Source organism: Mixophyes fleayi, chromosome 9, assembly GCF_038048845.1.
Source record: "Mixophyes fleayi isolate aMixFle1 chromosome 9, aMixFle1.hap1, whole genome shotgun sequence".
Taxonomy (NCBI): Eukaryota; Metazoa; Chordata; class Amphibia; order Anura; family Limnodynastidae; genus Mixophyes; species Mixophyes fleayi.
Genome location: NC_134410.1, coordinates 131,829,319 through 131,854,560, shown reverse-complemented (window position 1 = coordinate 131,854,560; position 25,242 = coordinate 131,829,319). Strand labels below are relative to the sequence as shown.

At 45.1% G+C, this 25,242-nt stretch overlaps 1 long non-coding RNA gene across 1 annotated transcript in view; it reads left to right on the top strand.

The window, feature by feature from the left end:
• The window catches only part of LOC142101365 (uncharacterized), a 485,133-nt gene that overhangs the window by 241,425 nt on the left and 218,466 nt on the right, over window positions 1-25,242 (top strand). The window contains exon 5 of the long non-coding RNA XR_012678987.1: window positions 12,381-12,597. This is a non-coding gene — a long non-coding RNA (uncharacterized LOC142101365). The remainder of the gene's footprint in view (window positions 1-12,380; window positions 12,598-25,242) is intronic.

Sequence of the window (25,242 nt, the reverse complement as noted above, 5' to 3'; positions counted from 1 at the left end):
GAACACGGGGGTCAGTGAACACCTCTACGCATAACCACAACTCACTCCTGGAATGTTGTTCCTCGTTCTATCAGACTCTTCTCCAGCCTACCATGCTACATATTATGTTATGTCATGTTATACTACTTGTGTCATGTGTATCCATGTTATTGTCACGGTCACTAGAGTTCTTGACCCAGCTTTCTGCCAGTTATCACTACTCTCGAGGCGTGGAGTCTAACGAAGCGACTGGTCTTCTCCAGGGACCCCCGCAAGAGGGTTTGGGTTTCTGCGGCGTCACTACGCAGGTCGCGGTCCTCAAGAGAGTGCAGCAGAGCAATTGAGTACAGCTTAATATAGAGATAGACGGTAATAATGATGCAATGATACTTAGGAGAACAATTGTATATGTATATATATGATGGTGTAACAACAACTGCCCGGGCAAGCAGAGAGATGAAACAGAACGGAATAAACAAACAGCAGTAATGTTATCCCATATGAGGCTAACAGAGTCAGTCCATCTAGAGAAATATAGCACAGCAATAGTGGTGAGCCAGAGGTAATTTCACGACTGACAAAATAGGAGATGGCCAGCAAATGTTTAAACAAAACGATAATAGAACAAAGTCAATGAATAATAACTTTACCACGGATGTAGCTGAGAAGTATCCAGGCAATGGGTGAGAAGCAACAGTCACTACAGCATACAGCAGGAGGCAGGTTTACCATGGATGTGGCTGAGAAGTATCCGGTCAACGGGTGAGATGCAGGTAGAAAACTCAAAGACCAGTTTAATGAGGCAGGAACGCTGAAAGTAAATGCAGCCACAGGAACAGCGAGCACAGCTGACACGAGGAGGTGAGAATCAAGATTAGACAATTAAGGAGGGGTCAGAGGTGCTTTAAATAGGGAAAAGGCAAATGAATAGCCAATACAATTAAAGGGAAAGTTATAAAAGACCCTCCAGGTTTGCACATGCGCAGAATCACAGTCAAGATGGCGAATTGCCGCGGTGCAGCACAGGCGCCGGCAGAGGGGCAATTGGCCTAACTCTAGGTCTGGAAGTCCGGTGAGTGACAGTTATGTTATGTTATGTAACGTTAAACAAAGTGTTTACCCATGTTATATTATGTTGTGTTCTACAACTTATTAGGCCTGATTCATTAATGAAAGTAAAGCAAAAAAAAGAGTATCCTATTTTTCCATGTAGCACACATATACTGGGTAGCTTTATTTTTACATTGAAATTTAATGTTGATCTAGGACATGCTCTACCCCATAGGTGGATCTAGTGACTCTTAGTAGTGAGCTGTGGGTCCTAGGGCAGGGAGGTGGGGAGGAGGGAACCGCGGCCCCCGACCCTCTTCATCTGCCTTATAGCGAGCCCCATTTTCTACATGGGCACCTGCCACACCAATGGTAGTTCCGCCAGTGCCCTACACCAACTACAAATCTACCCCCACATTTTAAATTGAACTCCCCTCCAATGCAATATGGTTTTGCCAAGGTGCAAAGTTACTCCTTCTTTTGCTATACTTTCCTTAATGAATCAGGCCCATTATGTTTATCCATGTTATATTATGTCATGTTTTTGTGAGGCCCTATATATAAACAATAATAATGCTTTTGGATCTATAACATACATAATGAATAATTCATCAAAGCTATAATTTTACTGAGAAAGAAAAAAAATATGTGTATGTAATATGTGTATATATAATGTAGAATACAAAAATAATTAAAATTGATTATTAGAAAAGATATAGTAAATGTAAAAAGTATTTAAAGAAATCATTTAGATGTTAATTAGAGAAAAAGGGGCTATTTTCTAGCTTTCAAAGCCAGGAGGGGTCGTCTTCAGCTGATAGAGCCAAAACATTTCCCTCTTCATTATTTTTTTTCCATATATGTCCACCTATTTATCCTAAAATGATCTATTAATAACTAAGACGTGATGGATCTGAAATATGCTTAGAGATAAAACCTCTAGATATTGAGTAAGAATCAACCTTATTCCTGACATTGCCTGCACGTCCTTGGATCCTTGGTTTTATCCACATGCTGTAACCCACATGTACGTTTTAGTAAATAAATAACTGATGTTGTTAACCAGTTCATGACGTGTTTTAGTAGAAATGTCTCCGCTTTATTACTACCTATTAACATTTATTGCTACTACAAGCAAATCTATTGACATTACTGCTGTTGTATTTATGAAATTTCAATGTTCACCTTTCAATAAGATATAGTTCATATCTAGGACTATTCTAAGCATACAAAGTGGTGATATATTTCAATGGCTTCTAGCGTTATAAAACACAATATCAGGCTTTTGGGGAAGTAGGTTGACCAATAATGGGTCCATTAATAATATATCCCAGATATCTTATCACGTTTCAGAACTTTACAAATATTCTTCTCACTACAAATAAACTCCATAATAAATTGAATGAATTAATTTTTAGGTTTTTGTTTATCCTTGTGTTCTAACAGTGCTTTTCTATTTAATGCCTTTGTCTTATTAATGGGCTGGCTAACAATCTCCTCTGGAAATCTTCTTACTCCAGGGGGTAAATGTATCAAGGTGCGATTTTGCAAAATCAGCGATTTTCTCGGTAGAGTTGAAACTCGCAGATGTATGAAGCTGAGAATTCATGTAAAATCGCCAGAGTTGTGCTTCTGTCAAAATCGCTATTTGCAAAATCGATAGAGATCAAACTCCCGACTGTTTGTCACTCCAGCTATACAAGTCTCAAATGTATGAAGCTGCGATTAAGCAAACTCAGGAGAGTTTGCTTTCAAACACGCCAGATACAACACGCTGCTTGCTAGTTGTATAAACACATCACTGTTACACTGGCCTGTCATACTGCCGGAGCGCCGGCAGCTGTAAAAACTGTAAAGAATAGATAAAAGTAGAAAAAAAAAAAAAAAGTGTGGGATCTCCCCTGTATTCAGTCTTAACCCTAGTGCTGCCAGACTACTGCTGGTTCCGTGAAAATCGGGGGAAAATTTTGCGTGGGGTCCCCCCTATTTTCATGGAATCAGCACTAGGCAAACCAACCGGGGTTGGAGGCACTGTAGCAGGGGGACACTCGGCAGGGGTCACCCTGCCATAATGACTAACCAACCCCAGATTGTTCAGCGCTGGGCTGGGTTCCCTAGGGAGTGGGGTCCGCCGAAAAAAACAAGCGGCCCCCCCTCAGGGACACACAGCTCAGTGCTGATAGCACTAGGGCTCTTCCTACACCACTGGGCAGTGGGTGTAGGGTAATAATGGCGAAATAAGAGTTAAAAAAACAAACCTAATGCAATGAACTAAGTTAATTGCGTATCGGAGCTTCTACACAGTAGGAGCTCCGATGCGCAATGAGCTTAGCTCATTGCGGTTGTTCTACTTATAGTATTAGGGGATTTTCCCACCAGTGTGGGAAAATCAGCTAATACTGTAAATAGACCTAGCGCAATGAGCTAAGCTCATTGCGTATCGGAGCTCCTACTGTGTAGAAGCTGTTTGCGGCGGCTCCTCCCTTTTTTATTTTTCTTCAAGCAAGCAAGAAGATTCGGGGATCTTACAAACATGGGGCCCCCCTGGCTGAAGAACTGAAGACTTCAAGCAACAATGGGCCCCCCCTGGGCAGAAGAAGTGAACAGATTTCAAGCATGGACATTTGGAAGTACAAATTTCTTTGGGACAGGGGCAAGCATGGACTTTGGATACAAATTTATTTTGGACGTTAGTGACAGTCATTTTTGGATTGAAAACTCCTGACAAGAGAAGAAACTTCATTGGTGAGTATAGGGTATTTATTATTTTGAATAAAATTATGTGGTGTAAATGAGGGTGTTTACTGTATTTATTGTGGGTTTATTATTTTTAATAAATGTTAGTGGTTTTAACCAGGGTGTTGTGGATTTGTAAACATTTTGTTTTGTGGAACTACAGGTCCCAGCCAGCCGTGGGTGTCAGGGCATGTTGGCACTTGTGGTTCTCCAAGTGCCAACATGCCCTGGCTGCCGTGGGTATGCTGGTGCTTGTAGTTATACAAGTAACAGCATGCCCACACTATTTAGGGCAACCTGGCTGGCACTTTTAGTTCCACAAAACAAAATGGCGTATGTTTGTTTTTTTAACTCTTATTTCGCTGTTATTACCCTAAACCCACAGCCCAGGGGTGTAGGAAGAGCCCTGGTGCTATCAGCACTGGGCTGGGTGTCCCTAGGGGGGAGGGCCCGCTCATTTTTTTCGGCGGACCCCACTCCCTAGGGAATCCAGCCCAGCGCTGAACAGTCATTATGGCAGGGGGACTCCTGCCGAGTGTCCCCCTGCTATTGTGCCTCCAACCCCGGCTGGTTTGCTTAGTGCTGGTTCCATGAAAATAGGGGGGACCCCACGCAAAATTTCCCCCCGATTTTCACGGAACCAGCAGTAGTCTGGCAGCACTAGGGTTAAGACTGAATAGAGGGGGGACCCCACGCTTTTTTTTTACTTTTATCTATTATTAACAGTTTTTACAGCTGCCGGAGCTTCAGCAGCTGTATGACAGGCAGTGTAACAGTGATGTGTTTATACAACACGCTGCTACAACACAGGAGAGTTAGCTAACAAGGGAGTGTTTTACATCACAACAAATTGCCAGAGATGACCAGCGATTTTGAAGATCAGGGTCAAAATCGCAGCTTGATATATTTGAGAAAATTTTGACTAAAATCGCAGGTTATCACCCGCGATTTGCCGCGATTTTGACACGCTGAAAATAATTGGACCTTGATATATTTACCCCTAGATCTCTGCATATATATAGCTAAATGTTGGTCCCTGTGTCCATCTGATTGCAGTTCCTTTTCATTTGGCAGCATTGTGAGTAGGTAATAACAAGTAGCTGTTAGTGTCTGCTGTAAAGTTCTGAGTCACTTAGTGTACTCCCCTTCTAGCACCAGTTTAAAAAAATTATATCTTACGTTTTTCAATATTATTTGTACATTTCAGACTATAATCATTATTCTAAATACAAATGTTATAAAATTCACCTTTCCATATATTTTAAATTTCATCAATGTATCTTTTATATAATGAAATATTCTCTAAATGTAACGTATTGTTGTAATTGAAATCTCTTGCTAAACTTTCCATAAAAAGATTAGCAAAACTAGGAGCAAAAACGCCCCCACTGCAGTCCCACAGAGCTGGAAATAAAAGATCTAAATACTTAGTCTTAAGAATAAATAAAACAAGGTCACAAATGAAACCCTTATGAACAGGACTTATATTATGGTCTGAATCCAAAAAGTTTCAAACTGCCTAAATCCCTTTTCCATGTTCAATAGATGAATACAGGGACTGTCCTTCTGCATTAGAACTAGTACGCTTCCCACCATTCAAAATCTTCTAAGTATTTTAAGCTCCCTTCTTTAATGGAGAATGGTGCCGCTGAAGATAGAATTCAGCACCAGGACAATGGGGTTTCTGGGTAATTAAATGAATTGTAGGGACTGTGGCTATTTGCACACAATGCTAACTTCATTACACAGACTCTGCACTGATATCTGATTAACATATAAAGCTGATGACTGTGTTCAGGGCCGGACTGGGACTAAAAATCAGCCCTGGCATTTAAAGCACACAGGCTCACCTGCTGTGGGCCCCATGCACTATATTGTTGCACGGTGATGCTGGCGCAGTGCACATTGCTGGTGCAGTACAACATGATGTAGTATAAGTGTGTGTGTTGGGGGGTATTTATTTCTCCTAATTACCCACAACATTACATTGTTAGCACCCCCATTACATCAATAAATAACCCCCCACACACACTCATACTACATGAATACCTACCCACATTACAGCGTCCAGCACAACCCCCCACATTACAGCAATCAGCATTACCCCCCACATTACAGCAATCAGCATTACCCCCCAATTACAGCAATCAGCATTACCCCCCCACATTACAGCAATCAGCATTACCCCCCCACATTACAGCAATCAGCATTACCCCCCACATTACAGCGATCAGCATTACCCCCCACATTACAGCGATCAGCATTACCCCCCACATTACAGCAAGCAGCATTACCCCCACATTACAGCAAGCAGCATTACCCCCCCACATTACAGCAATCAGCATTACCCCCCACATTACAGCAAGCAGCATTACCCCCCACATTACAGCAAGCAGCATTACCCCCTACATTACAGCAAGCAGCATTACCCTCCACATTACAGCAATCAGCATTACCCCCCACATTACAGCAAGCAGCATTACCCCCCACATTACAGCGATCAGCATTACCCCCCACATTACAGCGATCAGCATTACCCCCCACATTACAGCAAGCAGCATTACCCCCCACATTACAGCAAGCAGCATTACCCCCCACATTACAGCAATCAGCATTACCCCCCACATTACAGCAAGCAGCATTACCCCCCACATTACAGCAAGCAGCATTACCCCCCACATTACAGCAAGCAGCATTACCCTCCACATTACAGCAATCAGCATTACCCCCCACATTACAGCAAGCAGCATTACCCCCAACATTACAGCAAGCAGCATTACCCCCAACATTACAGCAAGCAGCATTACCCCCCACATTACAGCAATCAGCATTACCCCCCACATTACAGCAATCAGCATTACCCCCAATTACAGCAATCAGCATTACCCCCCCACATTACAGCAATCAGCATTACCCCCCCACATTACAGCAATCAGCATTACCCCCCACATTACAGCAATCAGCATTACCCCCCACATTACAGCAATCAGCATTACCCCCCACATTACAGCAAGCAGCATTACTCCCCACATTACAGCAAGCAGCATTACTCCCCACATTACAGCAAGCAGCATTACCCCCACATTACAGCAATCAGCATTACCCCCCACATTACAGCAAGCAGCATTACCCCCCACAATACAGCAAGCAGCATTACCCCCCCACATTACAGCAAGCAGCATTACCCCCCACATTACAGCATCCAGCATTACCCCCCACATTACAGCAAGCAGCATTACCCCCCACATTACAGCAATCAGCATTACCCCCCCACATTACAGCAAGCAGCATTACCCCCCACAATACAGCAATCAGCATTACCCCCCACATTACAGCAAGCGGCATTACCCCCCACATTACAGCAATCAGCATTACCCCCCACATTACAGCAACCAACATCACTCCCACATTACAGCGTCCAGCATTACCCCCCACATTACAGCAAGCGGCATTACCCCCCACATTACAGCAACCAACATCACTCCCACATTACAGCGTCCAGCATTACCCCCCACATTACAGTAAGCAGCATCACCCCCCACATTACAGCAAGCAGCATTACCCCCCACATTACAGCAATCAGCATTACCCCCCACATTACAGCAAGCAGCATTACTCCCCACATTACAGCAAGCAGCATTACCCCCACATTACAGCAATCAGCATTACCCCCCACATTACAGCAATCAGCATTACCCCCCCACATTACAGCAATCAGCATTACCCCCACATTACAGCAATCAGCATCACCCCCCACATTACAGCAAGCAGCATTACCCCCCACATTACAGCAAGCAGCATTACCCCCCACAATACAGCAACCAACATCACTCCCACATTACAGCGTCCAGCATTATCCCCCACATTACAGCGTCCAGCATTACCCCCCACATTACAGCAAGCAGCATCACCCCCCACATTACAGCAAGCAGCATTACCCCCCACATTACAGCAAGCAGCATCACCCCCCACATTACAGCAAGCAGCATTACACCCCCACATTACAGCAAGCAGCATTACCCCCCCACATTACAGCAAGTAGCATTACCCCCCACATTACAGCGTCCAGCATTACCCCCCACATTACAGCAAGCAGCATCATCCCCCACATTACAGCAAGCAGCATTACCCCCCACATTACAGCAAGCAGCATTACCCCCCACATTACAGCAAGCAGCATCACCCCCCACATTACAGCAAGCAGCATTACCCCCCCACATTACAGCAAGCAGCATTACCCCCCCCCACATTACAGCAAGCAGCATTACCCCCCACATTACAGCGTCTAGCATTACCCCCCACATTACAGCAAGCAGCATTACCCTCCACATTACAGCAATCAGCATTACCCCCCACATTACAGCAAGCAGCATTACCCCCCACATTACAGCAATCAGCATTACCCCCAATTACAGCAATCAGCATTACCCCCCCACATTACAGCAATCAGCATTACCCCCCCACATTGCAGCAATCAGCATTACCCCCCACATTACAGCATTCAGCATTACCCCCCACATTACAGCAATCAGCATTACCCCCCACATTACAGCAATCAGCATTACCCCCCACATTACAGCAAGCAGCATTACTCCCCACATTACAGCAAGCTGCATTACCCCCACATTACAGCAATCAGCATTACCCCCCACATTACAGCAAGCAGCATTACCCCCCACAATACAGCAAGCAGCATTACCCCCCACATTACAGCAAGCAGCATTACCCCCCACATTACAGCGTCCAGCATTACCCCCCACATTACAGCGTCCAGCATTACCCCCCACATTACAGCAAGCAGCATTACCCCCCACATTACAGCAAGCAGCATCACCCCCCACATTACAGCAAGCAGCATTACCCCCCCACATTACAGCAAGCAGCATTACCCCCCACATTACAGCGTCCAGCATTACCCCCCACATTACAGCAAGCAGCATTACCCCCCACATTACAGCAAGCAGCATTACCCCCCACAATACAGCAAGCAGCATTACCCCCCACATTACAGCAAGCAGCATTACCCCCCACAATACAGCAAGCAGCATTACCCCCCCCACATTACAGCAAGCAGCATTACCCCCCACATTACAGCGTCCAGCATTACCCCCCACATTACAGCAAGCAGCATCACCCCCCACATTACAGCAAGCAGCATTACCCCCCACATTACAGCAAGCAGCATCACCCCCCACATTACAGCAAGCAGCATTACCCCCCCACATTACAGCAAGCAGCATTACCCCCACATTACAGCTTCCAGCATTACCCCCCACATTACAGCAAGCAGCATTACCCCCCACATTACAGCAATCAGCATTACCCCCCCACATTACAGCAAGCAGCATTACCCCCCACAATACAGCAATCAGCATTACCCCCCACATTACAGCAAGCGGAATAACCCCTCACATTACAGCAATCGGCATTACCCCCCACATTACAGCAACCAACATTACTCCCACATTACAGCGTCCAGCATTACCCCCCACATTACAGCAAGCGGCATTACCCCCCACATTACAGCAACCAACATCACTCCCACATTACAGCGTCCAGCATTACCCCCCACATTACAGCAAGCAGCATCACCCCCCACATTACAGCAATCAGCATTACCCCCCACATTACAGCAAGCAGTATTACCCCCACATTACAGCAAGCAGCATTACCCCCCACATTACAGCAATCAGCATTACCCCCCAATTACAGCAATCAGCATTACCCCCCCACATTACAGCAAGCAGCATTACCCCCCACATTACAGCAATCAGCATTACCCCCCCACATTACAGCGATCAGCATTACCCCCCACATTACAGCGATCAGCATTACCCCCCACATTACAGCAAGCAGCATTACCCCCCACATTACAGCAATCAGCATTACCCCCCACATTACAGCAACCAACATCACTCCCACATTACAGCGTCCAGCATTACCCCCCACATTACAGCAAGCGGCATTACCCCCCACATTACAGCAACCAACATCACTCCCACATTACAGCGTCCAGCATTACCCCCCACATTACAGCAAGCAGCATCACCCCCCACATTACATCACACCCACATTACAGCAACCAGCATCACCCTCTCCTACATATTAGCAATACTAAGCCCAAACACACTGCAACATTGCCACCACCACGTCATCCCATACTACAGCAATACCACAAATTATACAGGCGCCACTGTAGGAAACCAATGTTCTTTTTTCAAATCTCCCACAAAATAGCAACAACAGAATACTTACACACATATAATTAACAGCTACCCTTTTCCCTCAATTAAATAGTAATGGCAGAATTTTCATGTATAATTCCAGACAAAATAAAACTAACAAATATATCAGAAAACACATAACTATTGACTGATCATCTAAACCCACACGGCCGCATTAAATGTATTTTCATCTACAGCAAAATGTCAGAGGAAAATATGTTTTTTACTACAGTAATTGGATATCTGTCTTTTCTACTCATTTTAAGTAGCACAGTATATAAATTAAGGGGGATAGAGGAGGTGGGTGAGAGGTAATTCAATGTGATCCATCAGTTTGATTAGATAGGAAACATTTAGATTATTTACCTGTAGACGTCTACCCCTTGACTCACCGGCAGGGCCAACAAGAGGAATTTTGGGCCCTGGCACAGCAACTTCTTTGGGCCTCCGACATAGTCAACAATGAGAGACTTGCCTTTGGCAGAAGTTCATATTATGCCACACCATAGTGCACCCAGGTCATATTATGCCACACCATAGTGCCCCCAATTCATATTATGCCACCATAGTGCCCACAAATCATATTATGTCATACAGTAGTGCCCCCAAATTATATTATGCCATAGTAGTGCCCCAAAAAACATAGTAACATAATTAATGAGGTTGAAAAAAAAGACACCAGTCCACCAAGTTCAACCTATTTTGGATTCTCCTGCGATCCCTCACTTATATTTGAAATTGATCCAGATTAGGTAACCGGCAATCTGTTTCAATCGGGAAAAATCCCTCCAGACCCAATACTGCAGTCCTATTTTTTCCCTGTATCAACTACTATCCTTCATTTTAATTAATGGTGGTATTCCTGGATACCCTTTCCCACTAAAAATATTTGTCTAACCCTTTCTTAAACATATGCCATACACAGTTGTGCCCCCAGTTCAAGAAAGGATGCACACGAGAAACATAATACACACGAGAAAATATATGAACTTACCTAATTATTGCATCCTGTGTTCTGTTCTCCTACTGGGCGTGGCGGGTGAGAAGGTAACCGCAGCTGTCAGCTCACACAAGCAGTCAGGAGCAAGGGACAGTGGTCAGTGGTCGAAGTGGAAATTTAGAAGTGGGGGTATGGAAAATATAAGTGAATAGAGTATGAAGGCTTGATTTTTTTTTTATATATTTTTTTTTAACACTTGTTCCCTTTCCATCCTTCATTACTACTTTTGTTTTATGGTGGCTGCATCCCTGACGTTCCCATTCCTAAGATGTCTCTTCCTTTACACTTTCTTTTACCTATGCCCCTGCACCATTGTCTTACCTGTCTATCTCACACATCCCTCTGCTCCATCTTCTCTCCTGTTCCTCTCACCCCTCTTCCTGCGCCACCTTCTCTCCTGGCACTCTCACCCTCACCCCTCTTCTTGCACCACCTTCTCCCTTGGCACTCTCAACCCTCTTCCAGTGCCACCTTCACCCCTGGCACTCTCAACCCTCTTCCTGGGCCACCTTCTCCCCTGGCACTCTCACCCCTCTTACTGCTCCACCTCCCCCTGTCAGTGTCACACTCGCTACCACGCGCGGAAAAATCCCCTTACCTGTAGACGTATATACGTATAAACCCCCCCCAGCGCGGAAAAACCCCCTCACGACTCGCAGCAATTTGTTACCCCCCCCACGGCAAATCGACCCCCCCCCCCCCGCCGCCCCCTACCCCCCGCGGCAAATCGACCACCCCGCTGGAAATCGACCCCCCCTCCCTTAAGAAAAAAAAGATCTTCAGGGCAGAACTAGAAGTACTGACAGCCGATAGGTAGGCGAAGATAAGGGAAAGGGGGGGGAGGGCGAAACTGAGCAGCAATCATCTGTGTGACATGTAGCAACGTGGCTGGTTCCTCCCCAGGAACCAGCCACCTTGCTACATGAAGCCAGTGAGTGTTGGGGCCAGCCATTAATAGGCTAGGTCCCTACATCGGCCCATCTAGCCAGCGGCCCTTCTGGCATTTGCCAGAAGTGCCAGTCCGGCTCTGACTGTGTTTAACAATATTAATCAGGTGGTTTTAATGTTGTAGCCGATAAGAGTGTGTGTCTGTGTGTGTGTGTATATATATATATATATATATATATATATATATATATATATATTTCTCCTAGGACATTGTCCTATATGTTCTAAAAGAAGTTGTTAATTATGGTAAAGTTAACCTGGGGGACTGATCTCTTAAAAGAAGGGAGTGTCTGTGGAATGGTTTGGTGAGGATTTGTGAACTGACCTGTGATTCTGTTTAGTGACCAGTGTTTCTAGGATACACTGGATAGTTAGGATTTGTTTTGCTGTTATAGTGCAAGTATGCAGGATATGTTTTTATATTATTGTTTGATTGTCCACAGCCCAGAAAGCACTGTGGAGTTGATGCATATAAAAGCCAGCCAGAATGGCCTGAGCCTACCTGAACAGGAGCTATCCATCACAACTGGTGTAGAAAAGCCTAGCAAGAAATGATCTGTACATATTATGTGAATTTTAGCAACTGAAAAGTTGGATGATTTTGTCCACAGCACCAGTGGAGTAATCAGGAGTGTAACTTCCAAGGAAACCCAGGGAAGGGTGAGTGACAAACCTTGTCCTGAAGTGTTTGAACCATAATGTTTGCTCCATATCTGTGAAGAGTTAAAAGTGATGCAAAGTTTAGTCATAATGTGTTAAATTACCAATATCATGTGGATAGTTTATCTGTGAAGAGACAGAAAAGAAACAATATATCTGTGAGCTGTTCAGTGGCTTGGGTTTTTTTTTTCCTCCTATTTCAAATAAAGCAAAGTTTTAAATTTGGTGAAAGTAAAAGTCTGGAAAGGTTTTCATGGAGTCGTCTGTGTTAAAAACTGTGTACGCTGGTAATTGTAGTGCCACCCCTGCTGGAGCAACTAAAGTGGTTTCAGAAAATTAAAGTGTAGCCCAGATTTTGAGAAATAGTCGTTGTTGCTACGCAGGTACATTTCTTGGGTAAAAGTGACTACAACGTTGCCTGCAAAATCAGATCACATGGAGGAAGTGATTAAGTGGTTGGTGCAGGCCAGTGCTAATAAGGCACAAATTAATGGAGGCCTTACAACTAATGGCAGAGAACATACAAAGGACCCAAATGCCAAAGGACCCCACTGCATATCATCTCGGTACCCATTGAAGGGGGTAAAGAGATAAAATCAATAGGGGCGACTGTTTATTTCCCTTTAGCGGTAGCCGGTGAAAGCAAGGAAGAAGAGATAGTGTTGGACATACCTGACTTACAGGTATCATGTGTTGATTTTATTACATCCCAGTTAAGACATTGCAAAAACTTTAACTCATGCACTCATCATCTCCCGCACCGACTATGGCAATTCCCTCCTTACTGGTCTTCCCAAAATCAGACTGTCAGTCTCTACATTGGTTGCCTGTTTTTCAAGAAAATCCAATATAAAATTCTTCTATTAACATACAAGGCCATCAACAAAATTGCACCAATATACATCTCCTCACTTATCTCAAAATATCTCCCAACTCGACACCTCCGTTCTGCACAAGATCTGCGTCTCTTTTCTACTCTCATCACTTACTCTCATTTGCGGTTACAGGGCTTTTTTCGGGCTGTACCCACTTTGTGGAATTCCCTCCCTTGCACAGTAAGACTTTTCTCTAGTCTTCAAAACGTCAAGCGTTCTCTGTGTCACGGGCACTAGGAGTCTTTGCCCAGGATATCACCAGATGTAGTCTTACCAGAGTAGTGTATACACACAGCGGTCCTCTGATAGCAGGGTGACTAGCGGAACAGGAGAATCAGCAGATGGTGAGAGGATGCTAAAGGAAAGTCTATGACTAGCAGCAACTGGTTATGGATTAGACAATATGAACACGAGGATCTTGATGGACGTGAAGACGTGAGGAAAGTCAGTGGTCTGCGTACAGCAAGTTGTACCACTGCTATAGTGAGAGGAGTTGTCCAGGAGTAGATAGGAGGTAGTGAAGTCAGTGGTCTGCGTACAGCAAGTTGTATCACTGCTTGTAGTGATAGAACTGGTTCCAGGTGCAAGTAGGTAACGGGGAAGTCAGTGGTCTGCGTACAGCAAGTTGTACCACTGCTTATAGAGAGAAAACTTGTAACTGGTGCCAATAGGAAACTGGGAGTCAGTGGTCTGCGTTCAGCAAGTTGAACCACTGCTATAGGTGAGGATAGGCACTAGTGTAGATGAGTGGAACATAGAAGGTAACATGGAGAGCACAAGGAACTTGATCCCAAATGGTATATACAATACAATAGCAAATGACAAGCGCTGCTTGAGAGATACAAAGTCACTACTGAGATCCAGGTCAAATGAGACAAAGTCTATAGCATCTATATCTTCTTAAGATAGAGGACTCCGTAGATGAGCAGGACGCAGTCCAAGCGGATATGCAATAAACTAGTAAAGTCAATAGAAGGTAAGCATACCGCGATTCAGTTGAGCAGGTTGTCACGAGAAAAACACAGGGATAGCTGAGCGGCTGAACGCCGACACGAGTAGAGGCCACAGGAGGGTGGTAGCGGTAATCCGTGTCTGTGTAGCACACAGGCAGAGAACTTGACACGAGTGGAGCAATGATGATTCATGCAGAAATCAGCAGGAACTGAAGACACGATGAAACACAGGAGAGTTGAAGCCGTCTGGAAACCGGCAATGTAATAGTCAGGAATCAGCTGGGACTGAAGACACGATGAAACATAGGAGAGTTGAAGCGGTCTGGAAACCGGCAATGTAGTAGTCAGGAATCAGCTGGAACTGAAGACACGATGGAACACAGGAGAGTTGAAGCGGTCTGGAAACCGGCAAGTTGAAGCGGTCTGGAAACCGGCAATGCAATAGAGAGGAATCAGCTGGAACTGAAGACACGAGGAGAAACACAGGAACACCTTCAGAGGCTCATGGGGAATGAGACTCCAAGATCAGGCAACGAGGTAATGATCACAGGTGGTTTAAATAGGGAGTGTTGCCTGATCAGCCAATTAACTAAAAGCAACAGGTCTGAAGGGTTCATAGAGGCTGCGCATGCGCAGACCATCAGGATGGCGGACGGCCACGGTTCCTAATAACAGGAGAAGAGGCACTCACGGTCCGGTGAGTGACACTCTGAAAACCCACCTCTTCATGCAAGCTTATAATATTCCCCTAGGGAGATTCTTAATCTCCCGAGGTTACCCTATTACCACCCTCTACACAGCTAACACAAGACAACAACCCTCTGACCAACATTGCTGTGTAACTGATCACACAACCCACTCAGTACTTTTACCTTTGCATTCTATCTGGTCCATTTTACAATATGATGTAGCACGTCCCCTTGTGTTTCAAACTGCCATTGTCCTATAGATTGTAAGCTTGTGAGCAGGGTTCTCTTACCTCTCTGTCTGTATGTATTACCCAGTATTGTTTTATTAATGTTTGTTCCCAATTGTAAAGAACTACAGAATTTGCTGGCGCTATATAAATTAATGATGATTATTTCAAAAACTGGGTAATATTTCTGGGAACTTCATACTGTCTTGTCTTTTTACATTATTGTCATAATATCCTCCAAAGTGTCCCTATATCTGGGAGATTCCTTTTTTACACTATTCCCTGTCTGTAACCAAACTACCATTTTTGTAGGGGCATTCTGGGTAGGGGGCATCTGCCCTCCAAGCTGTCACATAGTGGGTTACCTTCGGCTGGGCCAATTGCATTTTTCTTTTCTTTAAAAATGTTCCTAATAAGCTGCTGAGTTGAGTCTCACCCACCCGGGCAAAATTTTGTGAGCCAGTCTCTGCAGTTTTGTTTTAACTGTCAGTGCTGCAATTTTAAAACAATATTGTATACAGGTTTTATTCTTATGAGACATGACCCTTCCCGTTTCTGGTGAATACAACCCATTATCACACATCAGGCTTGTTTTTTAATCTTTATATACAGGCCAGCAGTGAAATGTTCATTGAGCAACGTAATTTTCAGCACTTAACTTTCTATAGGGTGGTTACATTACTTTTGGGGAGACTTAAATCCTAACCTTTACCATCTTCCTAGGTTTTACAGGGATTTATGAACTTGTAGCTGCTATAAAAAAAAAATGAAACAGAGAGATACAACGATCGTGAGACCTGCAATGGGTAACTTTATCCTACAGACTTGTATCCCTTCTACATCCCTCAGGATTGTTGCGTTAGTTGTGTCCCCTCTTCCAGGGCCTGATTAAGGGTTCAGGCCACTCTAGGCTAATGCGCACATAGCGCCCTCTCCCCTTCTACGCCAGGCTAATATACGGTAGATAAAAACAAACATTCTTAATTTAAACTCCGGCTTTCTTTACCCCCCAACCCCACCAATGTTTATGTTACTCTGTTTTAGAAACTTAGCTTCATGCGGCTTTTTAAAAGGGTCACAGAAATCTTTGTCACTCATTTAATTTCAATTAACAGAATGAAGACATGAACAAGAGCTACTGAAGAGGAGGGGGGGGGGGCTGCAACGTCTGTTGCCATCCTTGTCTCTCCTTCTCGCTTATCCTCAAACGCCCGTCCAAGGATGAATCAATGTCTTCAGCCTGTACCATGGCAATATGTCAAGATTAAAACCTCACTACATTTTTCTTTCATGTGTTCTTTTAACTTTGGATAACAACTATTCTGTTTTTTAGCAAAGAACACACAGATTCAGTGCTAGCTTAATCAAAAGGATCAGTAATGTTTGTCCCGATGACAAATTCTGAATGAGGTGTTTTGCACATAGATAATGCAGTGAGCCCTATGTGTTAGGACCTAATTGGCTATAGTTTAACTCTTATTTTCTCCCAATATTCAATAATTTATCTGGAACTACACAGTCCTTTCTGCCATTAGCTGAAAAGAACTTAATACGTTCCGTATGAAGCAAGATGGTTGTTTGCTAATTTTGGCTCAGCTCAACAGAGAGGTGCGGAATCTAAAATGCCTCCAGTCTTTGCCAGGGACCCCGGCAAGAGAGTTTGGATTTCACTGGGGGAAAGACGCAGGTTGCGGTCCTCAAAAAGAGTTAACAGTGAAGCAACTAGATGGAATAGAATGGTCAGGCGATCTGCAGGCAGGTAAGTACACAAGAAAGATCCCAGGAGAGGTCAGGCAAGCCGAGTCGAATCAGAGCAGACATAAGGTACAGTAGGGTGATCCGTAAGAGTAGTCATGCAGCCGAAGTCAGACACAGGAATCAATAACCAAACAAGTAGGAATGATCAGGAGCAAGTCAGGTGGTAGCCGAGGTCAAACACAGAAGTCAGTCTAAATGCTGGGAAGCAAATCAGGAAGCGCTGGAGTATGGGGACCCAATACTGGTACCAGAGCTATCTATAAATAGAGGAAGGGGGATCACGTAATTACCTGCGACGGTAACGTGACCAGCCGCCACCGAGTCCAGGAATAGTGTCCCGTTGCCTAGCAACGGTACACGTATGCACAGATCGCTTCCCTGGGGAGGCCGGAGCTGATGAGTCTGGTTGCTAGGCAACCAGACGCGGCCGCGTCATAGGAGCCAGGCGCCTGATAATCGTAAAGAGTTTTCATGTTGTGGGCACAATTTATAGTGCACAATTGTGGCACTTACAAGTGCCAGCATGCAAAGGAATGAAAGTGTCTTTTTTTTTGCGTGTAAACACTGCGGCGTCTGCCTGTGAATGATTGTTTATAGTTATGTATAGTTTTAGTCAGCCGTTATCTGGCTTTGCATATTTATGATCTCTTGAACTCTAAACTAATTCAGAGCTCTCTGATCTTTTTCTAGATATTCCTTATCTTTTCCTAACAACCATACTGCTAATGTAATCTGTTGGAACTTTTCCTTACCGCAGTTACAACTGTTTTCCTGGTTGACACATTTATTTTCTTAGCTAATATCTCTGTACATTCCTGTCTCCAAATCGTATATTCATAAATTTGTACCAGTTTAGATGGCATTTGGGTCCATTTATATTTTGTTAATCACATTTTGCTTATCAAGAGAACCATCCATTTTCAGCCGATGTACAGTATATCTAATGGGGAAACCGAGTTAAACATAATTACTGTATCTGTTCTGATCCAGAGCTCATTATTACTTTCTAAGGGGTACTCGCTTGTCAGGATACTCTCTGCCCAACAGAACGCTACAAAAAAACACCTTGGAAAGTAAAACCGTGATTCTTGTAGAAGCTCATCTTGCTATGTCTGTTTCTCGCTCAGAAATTGATGGTATCTTCCCCTCGTGACTTAAGAAAACAAACACACAGATTGTGAGTATCTTAGGAACTGACACTTTTAAAAACATACATTGTATGCAACAGGCACATGCATTGTAGCGCATTAAAATATTTTGGACAAGAAGCTCACATGAAAAACTAAACTCCATGGGGCACACACACCAAAAAAGGAACTGAAAATACAATTTAAGAAAAAGCAAATACATTCTCAAGAGCAGTAAGCTCACCTTGTTGCCACTGAGTAAGTTGCACACCTGCACTCTGCAGGATGTGGGTGATCTCTGTCCCAGAACAGATCAGGGCAAGAATCGCACACTTGTACGCAGTTCCAGCGGTTCTGTTCCTATAGTAACCAACACAGGGTGAAAGGGCGTATCCATCTGTCGAAGTCAGCAAATTGGATAAAGTCATTTCAATTAAAGTCGAGCAAACTTGGTTGTCTTTGTCTGAAAAGATGCGTACGGTACGCTACGACGTACAAGGGCACGCTACGGCGTGAAAGGGCGTACGCATCCACTACACGTGGCAGCAACAGTAATTGGTCTTTTACCATACATTCGCACAAACACGCATACTTATAAAATAGTACACATTAATAGTAGTTGCAACACATAGTCAGTTATGTCGAAATATAGTAGTATTTATGTGTTATATTAAAGTTACATGCATATTAGTGAAATATACGGAACAGGTTGAAGGAATCACATCATGAGTGGTATCATAATAAACCTCTTAACATTTTCTACTGTTTGGTTCACTCTGCGAAGGAATCGCAGAGTGCATACACAAGTTATGAATGATAGGGAATTATGAACTACTTAAGACTAAGGAATCTTGGCGGGAAGAGCCGAGCATACCCCCTGGAGAGGTGACCCCCTCCTTTGGATTCCTTGGGATGAACTAGCCAATGATTGACAACCCCTTGGACCTTCCTGAGACCTGGACCAATAGATGCAAGCTATACCATCTTCATTGTATTACAGTATTTCTGTGTGTATATAGGCAGCAGCTTCACATCTAGTGTTCAGACATCTTGTCCCCAGACTTCAGGATTGAATGACTGCACACTGGATCCAGAGCGCCTGCGATAAGTAACGGCTGTATTTATTATCACTTCACTTGAACTTATTATTCTTCTATTTGCGAATAAATCTTTGTGCGTTGGAAACACAAATCGAGGTTCGACAATCGTTATTGGTTAGCGACAATACGCACACAACACATCATGGACAGACCGTCCTATCAGAATCCATGATCTTCTGCACTGTGCCACTTTCTGCAGGCACATGTCGCACGGCCCTGGAGAGAGCTGCCTGTGGAGAGACCGTAAGAGAGAGTCAGCCATATTACAGTGCAGAGGACTGAGGGCTGCAGACACAACAGGAAATCTTCTGCTGACAGGTATACAAGACCCAAATAAATGGTTGCTGCATCCAACAAGCTGTAAGAGCCGACTAGTGAGAATCTATGTTGTTGCATCCAGTGATAATACACCCACAAGTTAGCAGTGGTGCCCTGTTAATGTGTTTAATCAATGAAGCATTATATCTCCAAATGGTTTTATCTTTCATTAAAGATGTCTTAGGTAACTTCTTCTGAAGAGGTCCTCTGCAGTGGTACACCAGGTCGGTCTTAACTGGGACTTTCGCAACACCCCCAATTCGCTTTAATAAAGCGTGTACAGAAGTTTGAATTACCTTTCTAGGATCCACAATCATTTTCCAAACATTGAAATAATCCGCTCTGTCCGGTTAACAGTGAACATACTGCAGGATATTGAACCCCGGCAAACTCTTCCATGATGAAATGTTGGAAAAGTGTCAGGCGCCGTCCCCGCACCTTCACTCGGTGCCGGGGACGGGCGCCTGTCTCCGAGTCGACGGGACGAATGACGTACTTCCGCCCGGCGGCCCGGCGCATGCGCGGGGGTCCGCGTCTTGTTGCCTAGCAATGGGACGCTATTCCTTTTACCTGACCCACGCTCTCCAATAGGGTAATGGCAATTCCTATATCAGAAAGTCTCTGGCACCATTAGGGTGCCAGAGTATTGTGGAATGGTTCCCCTGCTCCAGCGTCTCCTAGTGTTCAACTGCTCTCGGACTGACTTTCTGGCTCCTGACCCGGCTTGTTTGACATTCCCTTCGGATCTCCCTTGGGCATTATCCTCCACTTTGGCTTTGACCCCGGACCGTCTGACTTCGCTTTTGTGTGCCTCCTCTGTACTGCGCAGCCAGCCTGGTTCGCCTCCCTACTGTCACACGCCGGACTCCCGTTGTCTCTCCCGGGAGCCGGCGTGTGTGTCCGCTGATCCCGGAGGCCTTCCCCACCAAGACTCTCTTTTTTTTCACTTACCTGGTCCACGGTGCTGCAGCCATCCAGCGCTATCTCTCCCCGTCTTCCGTTCGGCGCTCAGTGGTTCTGCGCATGCGCAGAACTGTCTAACTGTTTTATGTGTTCTCACTGCTCTCTATTGGCTGTCCAATAGGAACTGCACTATATCTACCTCCTCTGACCAGAACTCAATGCTGGTTCTTTCAGTCAGTCCCTGACTTTAAGATTGGAAACAGCTACTGTGTTTTTGCTATTTCTTCAGCTCCCAAGCTACATCTCTCCGGGGAATTCACCTCTAGGTGGCTACGCTGCTGAGATTCCAGTGAAAGTACTTCCAAGTGGCGACACTATCTTTTCCTGCTAACCAGCTCCCTAGTGACTACGTCGCTGAACATCCCAGCTATATTCCCTCTCCCAAGTGGCAACGCTGCCAAACTTCCCGGCTAAACGCCGCTATCAAGTGACAGTACTACTTCTACCTGATTCTACGCTCCGTCTGTTGTGTTCGCTGAGAACTTCTCCAGGGGACCGCGACCTGCAAGTGGAAGCCGCAAAAGCCCATATTCCCTTGCGGGAATCACTGGTGAACACCTTTCACTTGTTAGACTCCGTGCCCCTCGCTGAAGTAACGTCAATCTCGGCTGAACTATCAGGATCCAGTTGAACTCTCTCTGGTATCGTGACACTAAGAACCAGCCATGTCAGATCCTGATAGAGAACCTTCCGCCAAGGACATGCTTCAACACTTGGTTGGAAGAGTGGAGCGTCAGGATGCAGTTCAGATGCAACTTTTGCAATGTTTGCAAACTCTGGCTACCTGTCTAGACGCATTACAGGAGGCCACGCCTCAGCCGGCTGCTCAACCGCAAGCAACCGAGGCTCCTTCTGCAGCCACTTCCTCTCTGCGTTTGCCTACACCCTCCAAATTTGATGGTGATCCTAACTCTTGCCGTGGGTTTTTAAATCAGTGCTCCATCCAATTTGAGTTATTACCTCAGAATTTTCCTACTTCCAGGTCAAAAGTAGCTTATATGGTCTCCCTCCTATCCGGAAAAGCCCTGGCATGGGCCTCTCCCCTTTGGGAACGTAATGACGATCTCCTCAATGATGTTTCAGCCTTCACCTCGGCATTCAGGAGGATTTTTGATGAACCAGGACGAGTGACATCCGCGGCTACCAGCATCCTAAGACTACGTCAAAATTCTCGTTCTGTGGCTCAATACGTTATTGAGTTTCAAACTCTATCTTCCGAGCTCCAGTGGAATGATGAGGCTCTTGTTGCTGCCTTTTGGCAAGGGCTGTCAGATAAGATCAAGGATGCTCTCTCTTCTCAAGAATTGCCACCCACCTTAGATGCCCTAATTTCTCTCTGCAACCGGGTAGATCTTCGGCTTCGGGAAAGATCGTCCGAGAAAGACCTTCCTAGACGGTCTACCTTTCGTCTAGCTCCTCGTTTTCAACCACCCACATCTACGGACGAGCCTATGCAACTGGGGCGCTCCCGTTTAACTCCGGATGAAAGAGAGAGAAGGATGAAGAATAAACTATGCCTGTATTGTGGAGATTCTGGTCACCTCCTGGCTGCTTGTACCCGGCGTTCGGGAAACGACAAACCCTAGTCTGCACTGGAGAGGTCAGTCTAGGGACTCTTGCTTCCTCTTCAACTTCTTTTCCAGACCTAACATGTTCTTTTCCTGTCACCTTACATTTACTTTCAGGGCCCAAGTCGTCCAAGGCCTTGTTGGATTCAGGAGCAGCCGGGAACTTTATGTCACAATCTCTAGTTACAAGACTGGCGCTGCCCACTGTTCCGCTGAAAAAGCCCATGGCTACTACTGGCATTGACGGTTCCCGTCTCCCTAATGGCAGTATTCTTAGACGAACAATAGATCTCCATGCAAGTTGGGGCCCTCCACTGGGAAAAGATTTCCTTTCTCGTTCTCCCACTGACCATCAGCCCAATCATCCTAGGTCTACCATGGCTTCATCTACATTCACCCCATCTGGATTGGCCTTCATCACAAATCACTGCATGGGGCCCTGCATGCTCTCGCCAATGTTTAACCCCGGTCAAGCCTCTCGGCTTCACACAGATTCCTTCAGAACCCACTACGGTTATCTTACCGCACCAGTATTCTTCATTTTCGGATGTCTTCTCTAAAGCCTCCTCTGAGCGTCTACCACCCCACCGAGCTTAGGATTGCCCCATCGATCTCATTCCGGGGAAAACTCCTCCTCGAGGCCGAGTCTATCTGCTCTCACTGCCCGAGACAGAGGCTACTACACTCTACATCAAGGAAAATCTGCAACGTGGCTTCATTAGACCTTCATCCTCACCCGCCGGGGCCGGGTTTTTCTTTGTGAAAAAAAAAGATGGAGCCCTCCGTCCTTGTATCGACTACAGAGGCCTGAACGCCATCACTATTAAAAACCGATACCCCATTCCATTAATCACCGAACTCTTCGATCACATTAAAGGTGGGAAAATCTTCACTAAACTCGATCTACGCGGAGCTTACAACTTAATCCGGATTCGCTCTGGGGATGAGTGGAAGACGGCTTTTAATACACGGGACAGTCATTACGAATATCTAGTGATGCCGTTTGGCTTATGTAATGCCCCTGCCTTTTGTCAAAGTTTTGTGAATGAAATCTTTCGTGATCTACTATATTCCAATGTAGTAGTATATCTGGATGACATCCTAATTTTCTCCAGGGACCTTTCCACTCATTGTCTACATGTGGCTGAGGTTCTTTCCAGATTACGCACAAACCATTTATTCTGCAAATTGGAAAAATGCATATTTGAGGTCCCTAAGTTGCCTTTCCTGTAGCTATTTGGTTTCTGGATCCGGTCTACAAATGGACCCGGGAAAAGTTCATGCTATAATCAACTGGCCCCAACCAACTACACTCAAATCCATTCAACGTTTCCTGGGTTTCTCCAATTATTATAGGCGGTTTATTGCTGGTTACTCCTCTGTTGTGGCACCTCTGACAGCTCTTACCCGAAAAGGGGCGACTCCGCAAAATTGGTCCTCAGAAGCATTAGAAGCGTTCCAATTTCTCAAAAGAGCCTTTTCATCGGCACCTATCCTCCAGCAACCCGATGTCTCCCTTCCTTTTTTCCTAGAGGTGGATGCATCTTCCACCGGTGTGGGGGCAGTTCTTTCTCAAAAAACTATTCAAGGCAAGTTCCATCCCTGCGCATTCTTCTCCCGCAAGTTCCTGCCAGCAGAGAGTAATTGCGCCATTGGGGATAAAGAACTCCTGGCCATGAAATTGGCTCTAACTGAATGGCGTTATCTTCTAAAGGGGGCTCGTCACCCAGTTACGATCTTCACAGATCATAAGAATCTACTCTATCTCCAGTCAGCCCAATGCCTGAATCCACGTCAAGCCCGCTGGTCCCTTTTCTTTACCCGCTTTGATCTGCGGGTCACTTTCAAACCCGGTATCAAAAATAAGAAGGCGGATGCATTATCCCGGGCGTTCCCAGAAAATTTGGGATCAGACACCTTGCTGGAACGTCCTATCCTGGACTCTAAATGCATTAAATTATTCTTAACTTCCTCAACTCCTATTCCCCCCCAGGGAAAAACATTTGTTCCTCCTCATCTACGGAAGAGTCTTCTTCACTGGTGTCATTCTTCACGATTTACAGGTCATCTTGGCTCCCGTAAAACATATGAACTACTCTTTCGACAGTACTGGTGGCCCAAATTCCACTCCGAAGTGAAAGATTTCGTGGCTGCCTGCCCTACCTGTGCTCAAAACAAAACCCCCCGCCAGGTTCCACAAGGGCTACTTCACCCTCTTCCACTACCTACCAAACCGTGGACCCATATTAGCATGGATTTCATCACTGACCTACCTCCAGCTAATAAATTTAATACCATCTGGGTTATTGTGGACCGTTTCTCTAAAATGGCACACTTCGTTCCACTCATCGGTCTTCCGTCCTCAGCATGTCGAGCTCAACATTTCATTAAGGAAATTTTCCGACTACATGGCTGTCCCGCTGAAATTGTCTCGGATCGTGGGGTACAATTTGTCTCAAAATTCTGGAGGTCCCTTTGTCATCTTCTTGGTATCCGTCTGAAATTCTCTTCCGCATATCATCCCCAAACCAACGGCCAGACGGAGAGGGTCAATCAAGATCTTGAAACGTTTCTCAGGATATTTTCCTCAGCCAACCAGAGTAATTGGGTGGATTTGCTACCCTGGGCAGAATTTGTTCATAACAATTCCTTTCACGAATCCACATCAACCACTCCGTTCTCCGTGGTATTTGGAGGCCATCCTCGTATGCCAGAATTTTCAGCCCTCCCTCCCACCCAAGTTCCAGCGGTTAACACTCTCAGGACTTTCTATCCATCTGGTCTCGAGTTCGGTAGGCCCTTCAGAAATCCTCTACTCGCTACAAGCTGGCGGCAGATAAAAAACGCAGAGCTATTCCTCTTTTGAAGGTTGGCGACAAGGTGTGGTTATCTACAAAGAACATTCGTCTTAAAGTGCCCTGTATGAAACTTGCTCCTAGCTACATTGGTCCTTATAGGATCATTCAAGTAATCAGTCTCGTTTGTTTTAAGTTACGGCTACCACCCACTCTACGTATTGCCAATGCCTTTCATATTTCCTTATTGAGACCACTCATTATTAATCGAT